The sequence below is a fragment of the Grampus griseus genome (assembly GCF_964374135.1).
Source record: "Grampus griseus genome assembly, chromosome: 13".
NCBI lineage: Eukaryota > Metazoa > Chordata > Mammalia > Artiodactyla > Delphinidae > Grampus > Grampus griseus.
The window spans coordinates 7,902,376-7,908,375 of NC_139007.1; the positions used below are offsets into that span (position 1 = coordinate 7,902,376).

Sequence of the window (6,000 nt, forward strand, 5' to 3'; positions counted from 1 at the left end):
CCCTAGCGCTAATAGACTAAGAGAGGACTCCAAATGTTACTTGGCAGTACCAGCTTCCTCATGGTAGAACAAGCTCCCAAATATGGCTGTGGCCATGTCTATATCCCCAGGGGGGTCACAGTTGTCTCCTGCTTCTCTGTGATGCTTTCCAAAAACAGCAAGTGGGTCTGACCCAGGCCACTTACTTAATTTAAAATTACTGCTTCTTCCCTGAAAGCATGTGAGATTTTGTGTGCGCCCTTTAAGAGAGGAGTCTGTTTCTCACAGCCCTCTGGCTCTGCCATATACAAGTCCTTCTGGTCTTCAAAGCCAGACGTTCTGGGGAGGCTGTGGTGGGGTATACCCCTTGCTCCTTGGGGAGAACCTCTGAAATTGTGGTTATCCCCTCATTTGTGAATCACCTACCTGGGAGTGTGGGTCTTGACCATATATAGTGTCTCCTCCTCTCTTAGCCATCTCGCTGTGGTGCCTTCTTTAAACTTTTAGTCATGGAAAGTCTTCAGGTCGTTCTCATCAACAGTTGCTCTGTATGTCATGGCAGTTTTTCTGTGCCTGTGGGAGGAGGTGGGCTCAGTGTCTTCCTGCTCCTCTTGATGAATGAAGAAACTAAGGCACAGCTCTCCCTCTCCCTCTGGCACATCCACAGTCCCATGTCTGCATGCAGGGAACTATCTGCTGGCTCTGTACTGCCCCCTGTATGACACCCTAGGCTGTGGGCCCTCTGTGGCCCCAGTTACTCTACCAGAAAGATGGCCACACTCACGGTAGTCATGACACAGAATGATGTATGTTTTAGTACTTTGGATGGAATTCAACCTTTTCAGCTTCAAATCTGAAAGCAGAAATCTAGTTGGACTAAAAAGCAAAAAACATACATGCAGCAGAAAATTTAAAAAATCAAGTTATTAATAGAAAAAGGTAAACGGTTATCTCTACCACCAAAAAAAAAAAAAAAGGACTTCATTATTGAGCATAGTGTAGTGGAAAAATTTTAAATAAATTATCAGCAGGAAAAATTGAAAAAGCAAGAGTCCAGCAACAATTGGCCAAAATACATAATGATGTAAAGAGACTTCACCATCAGTTAAAACAAGTGACACTTAGACCTGATTTTGCTGAAAGCTCAGAGAAATAATAGAAAAAAATGGAAAATGCAATAAGCACTTTTAGATAAGAGCAGAGACTGATATATGAAGAGCTTATTAAAGAAAACAACTAAAACTGATTTGGCTGCCGTATCCAGAAAAATTGACATGTGGACTTTGGGTCACTCAGAAATGCAGAGAGCTTTCAGAACAATGTCAGGTAAGGTTCATGTAGACAAAGTACCATCACATACTCTTCTAGCAGAAATGGTAGATTTTGAAAAATTCTTTCAGCAAACAGGAGGGCAACAAGGGCACTGGATGACTTGGATCATCAGACCTTTGTAAAAGTGAGAAACAAACATAAAGAGAAGACAATATTTATGGGAGAAATTCTAGAACCTTATCCTGAAAGAACACAGCATTAAGTGCAACAACATGAGAAATTATACAAAAATTTCTGACTGTAGAAAAAAGAAAGAATCTATTCAGAATTGGAACGCTAAAAGCAGCAAAAAAAAGAGGAAATCGTCAAGTTTAAGAAAGAGAATATAACTATGCTTTTTCACAATAAACAAGAAGATGATGAAAGGAAAAACAGGAACAAAGAAGAATCATAAATTGTCAGTTGAAGCTTGGGAAGAATAGAAAAGTATCTAAATGTCAATGAGATATGTTTCTCATATTTAAGAGAAGTTAAAAGAAGAAGAAAAGAGCAAAAGTAGCAGAAGAGCACCAATGCCAGTTTAGACTAAGATTACTATTATTACGTTACATCGAGAAGAAGAATTAAAAAGAGGAAGAACTTGTGAGGCTTGAAAAAGAAATAAGTGAAAAGTTAGACAAGGCAGAAAAAGGAAAACTGTTGCCAATGCAATTTTCAGGTTTCAAGAAAGAGATTTACATAAACTTGAACTGAAAATTCTAGATAGACAGGCAAAGGAAAAGGTAAAGGTAGAACAAAAAAGACTGGAAAAATTACAAGAAAAGCAAGAAAAGAGTGAAAAAATGTTAGTAGATCCCTCTAGGCTTTACAAAACTTTTACCAAAGGTTGGAAAGAATGGCCCAAAGATGTAGGATCATCAAGTTCTGGGCCACTGCTTCATATTCCACATGGGGCTATTCCAATCTGCAGACAAAGAGACTAGAGAAGAATATGAGATAATGAACTTGGCATACAGTTGATGAGAATGTTAATATTCAGTTATTCTGGGAAACACAGTGACAACTACGTTCTTTAAATATCACTAGCCTAATCGATTGATTATTCATTACAATTGCATGTGAATCGGGAGATATTACATTCCACACTGACACTGCCGTTATTATTTCCTGTTTATACTAAGAGGGCAGTTAGTTTACAGGTTGGCCTATTACTGATGTCAAAGCTATTTAAATAAGTTTATGTTAGAAACATTATTTCACTGAATGCACAAAACATTTAGAAGGTTTAGTTTATGGCATATCAAAATTAATTGGGACAATGTTAGAGTGACATTTTTTAAACCCCTGATTCACAACTTTTAGAACCCGGATGTCAGTTAGTTTGAGTCATAGGAATGTATGTTCTCCTTTTAGAGTTGTAAAATAAGTTAACACTTTTTCTAAGTTTAACAAACTGGTAGCTTGGCAATTAGTGAACTTTTGTGTAACAAGCATTATCTATTTGTTTGAAGAGAAAAAAAAAGAAAAAGAAAGAAAATGAAAAAGAAAAAAAACCTAAGACAGAAAGTTCCCCAAGTCCACAAAGTCATAACAGAGCTGAGATTCAAACCCAGTGTGTCTGGTTCTAGAGTCCATCCTCTTAACCACTATGCAGATTGCTCCCCACAGCAGAAAACTTTAAAGATCTAACGAATATTCTCACGGATCTTGAGAAAGTATTACTGCCTTAAAACAAGAAAAGGATGCTCTGAGAAAAGTGTAAACAGAGACCTGGAAAGCGCTCTTAGCTGTTAAAAATTTGAATGAGAAAAACCAAACAATTAAAGGACCAGACCACAATATCCTAGTTACCAAAATAGTAGTTGCATGGAAACTGGCTTATGCACCACCCCCAGGGCGACTGGCGCTGTCCCATGGTTATGGAATCAGGTCGCTGCTGCTGCTGCTACTACAGAGGGGCCCGCTGTCACCCAGGCCCCTCAGGTCCCCCACGGGCACAGCTGATTGCACCCTGCCCTCGACCCCAGGGATTCCTTGTAGTTGCCAAGGAACTCCTCGGCACCAATAAATACGTGACCTGCCATGGTGGAGGAGCTACCCCATGGGACCATCCTTGACCAAGAGGAGCTGGGACTGGGCAATACACGCACCCTCCAGAGGGACGCTGCGGAGATGCACAGCTTCACGCTTCTTCGGTGCAGATGCCCCGTAGGTCCCAGCCGTCAGCTTTGCGAGTGGCTGCAGCGTTCTCAGTCATGCTCCCCCAACTTGCTCGCCACACGCCGTCTTCTTTCCCTGCTTCTCTGGCAGAACACTGCCTAGCAGTAAGCTTTTACCTAGGTGCCATGTCCTGGGAAATCCAGTCCAAGACAGGAGACTTCAGAGGTTACCTGTGTCAGCGCTGTGGCGGCAGCACGACCACTCTCCCGGAGAGAAGCCAGATCTCGCGGGATCGTGGGAGTTCTCGTGGGACCGCGGGAGTTCTCGCAGGATCGCGGGGCCAGGTGGCGCCCAGGAAGAAAAGTACCGGTGCTCCCGGCGTGATTCCCGGTTACAGCATCTCTGTCAGGAGCGTGGTCACACCACCCATCAGGCACACCGCCTGTGGCTCGCTCCTCCTCCGAGTCACAGAGCGGCGGTGCCTCTTGGGAGGAGGATCAGACTGGTGTGGGGGAATGGCTCTGGCCCACCGGGCCAGCGCCGGGAGTGAACTGAGCCATCTGCAGCCCCAGGAGCCTTCCAGGACCTGCTGGAAAATGAACGAAGAAGACGGTTCTTTAGACATATCAGCATGAAACTTCGAGGCACCAGGTAAAGAAAGATTATAAGAGCTTCATTTGGGAAAAATTCTTTTAGAAAGGAGCGAGAATCCGTCTGACATCCGCAGCCCCAGAGGCTAGAAGGCAGAGGAGGGATGCCTTCGAAGATGACACTCAGCCACACTCCCAGGCAAGGGCGAAAGCAGAGCAAACCAAACCAGACATTCCGACACGGAGAGAATCAGATCATTTGCCCCATACATACCTTTTTGAAAGAAGTTACCTGAGAATGTATATACTTCAGGAAAACAAAGGCATAACCAAGAAAAAGGAAGACAGGTTTGGGAGACTGATTTCACGGAAGGACAAGAAAGCGAAGTTCTGGGACAACCGGTATGCAGGAGACTAAAGACAAAGCCGGCCAGATCTGAGCAGGAGAGTGGAGGTCTGGGGACAACGGGAGTGCGTGGACTAATAGGAGGTCGAGTCTGAAAATGTGAAGGAGACGATCAAGGCAAGTGATGCAAGGAATCAAGAAAGCAATTCAAAATTTTAGGCAAAGATATATAGGAAAGTCATTATTCAAAAATGAAGGAAATTAGAATGTTGCATAATTTTTTCAATTGAGGTAAAATTGCTAGGTAATAATTATATAAATTGCAGGTGTACAACATTAATTCGACATCAGTATACACTACAAAAGGATCACCCCCAAAGGTCTAGTCACCTAATGTTGCATACTTTTAAGTAATTGGGGTCAGTAATCCTTCTGACCTTGGTGCTTGGGGCTGTCCAGCAGTGGCATAGGGGTCATGAAATTGGAGAAGGAAGTAAAATTCCAGCCCACCATTTGGCTCAACTGTGAACAATATTTACAGAGTAATGGTAATATAATGTTTGTTTTTCGGTCTCCATCCTTTAGCATGAAGCTATAAATGAAGCAAGAGATTTGGTTATGGTGGAAAGGTTAAAACGTATAGTCCAGTGTAGTTGGTGCAAGATGGGAGGTGGAAGGGGAGAAGGGAAGACAGGATCACTCATATTCTGATCTTACAGAATGGGAAGTTAAGAAATACCGTTGAAGTTTGATGGAAAAAATTTAGAGATTTAATTCTTATTACTTAAAGCTACAAGGATAACCGATAGAAAAAAGTGATTAAAAATGATGGATACAAAAGTGAAGAGGAGAAAGAAATGAGGGTGCAGTGAGCCTTATTTTCACCTTTCACGTTGGGAAATTGTCTAAATGTGATAACTCATGACTTAGGAATAAAATGATACTACTTAGAGTGATGGAGATAACCAACATAAATAAAGAGGGTGCTTCTGATCTGTGGGGCTCTAGGTGAGAGTCATGAAAGAGAGCAGAGAATTTTCGTAAACTTTCAGAACTGTTTGATTTCCTGTGCATGTCTCACTGTTAGAAAAAATAAATACAAAAGTATTTCAAAAGCTATCAGCATACATATGGCAAATTAAATCACAAGAATTCATTAAGTTACTTTGAGATAAAGTGCAGTGAAAAGTGAAGAGAGATACCAGGATAGGATCCTGAGGCAAATCAAAAGTTAAAAGGAAGGTGCAAAAAGGGGCACAGGAGGGCAAAAGAGGAAAGCGTTTGTTACCAGGAAGCCGTAGGGCCAGCATGAGAGCAGCTGTATCCGATGCTGCAGAGGTTAAGCAAGCCCGGTGGGGATGGATGCTCCCACTGGGTCTGGTGACACAGAGGTTGATGGGGGCTGGAGCCAGAGAGCAGTGTGTGGACTAGGGAGGTGAGGCACAGTGGCAGCAGGCTTGGGGATTGCCGAAGTTGGGGGTGAAGGAGAGGAAAGTAGGTGGGTAACAACCCAACAGTGACACCAGATCAAAGGTCCCTTTTGTAGTGCTCAGGTATAGAGCGAGGAGGATGTGTTCGTGTTCAAAGACTGATGGGAAGGTGGCCGTGACGAGGGAGCAGTTGGAGAGGAAGGATGTGGAAAGGAAGACTCCA

General features: G+C 42.9%; 1 pseudogene across 1 annotated transcript in view; it reads left to right on the forward strand.

Annotated features, from left to right (window-relative positions):
• LOC309831831 (coiled-coil domain-containing protein 112-like) overlaps positions 1 to 1,549 on the forward strand; it is a 100,708-nt pseudogene extending 99,159 nt beyond the window's left edge. The window contains exon 3 of the transcript in view: positions 1,011 to 1,549. The product of the transcript in view is annotated as a coiled-coil domain-containing protein 112-like (transcript). The remainder of the gene's footprint in view (positions 1 to 1,010) is intronic.
• The last annotated feature ends 4,451 nt before the right edge of the window (positions 1,550 to 6,000 follow it).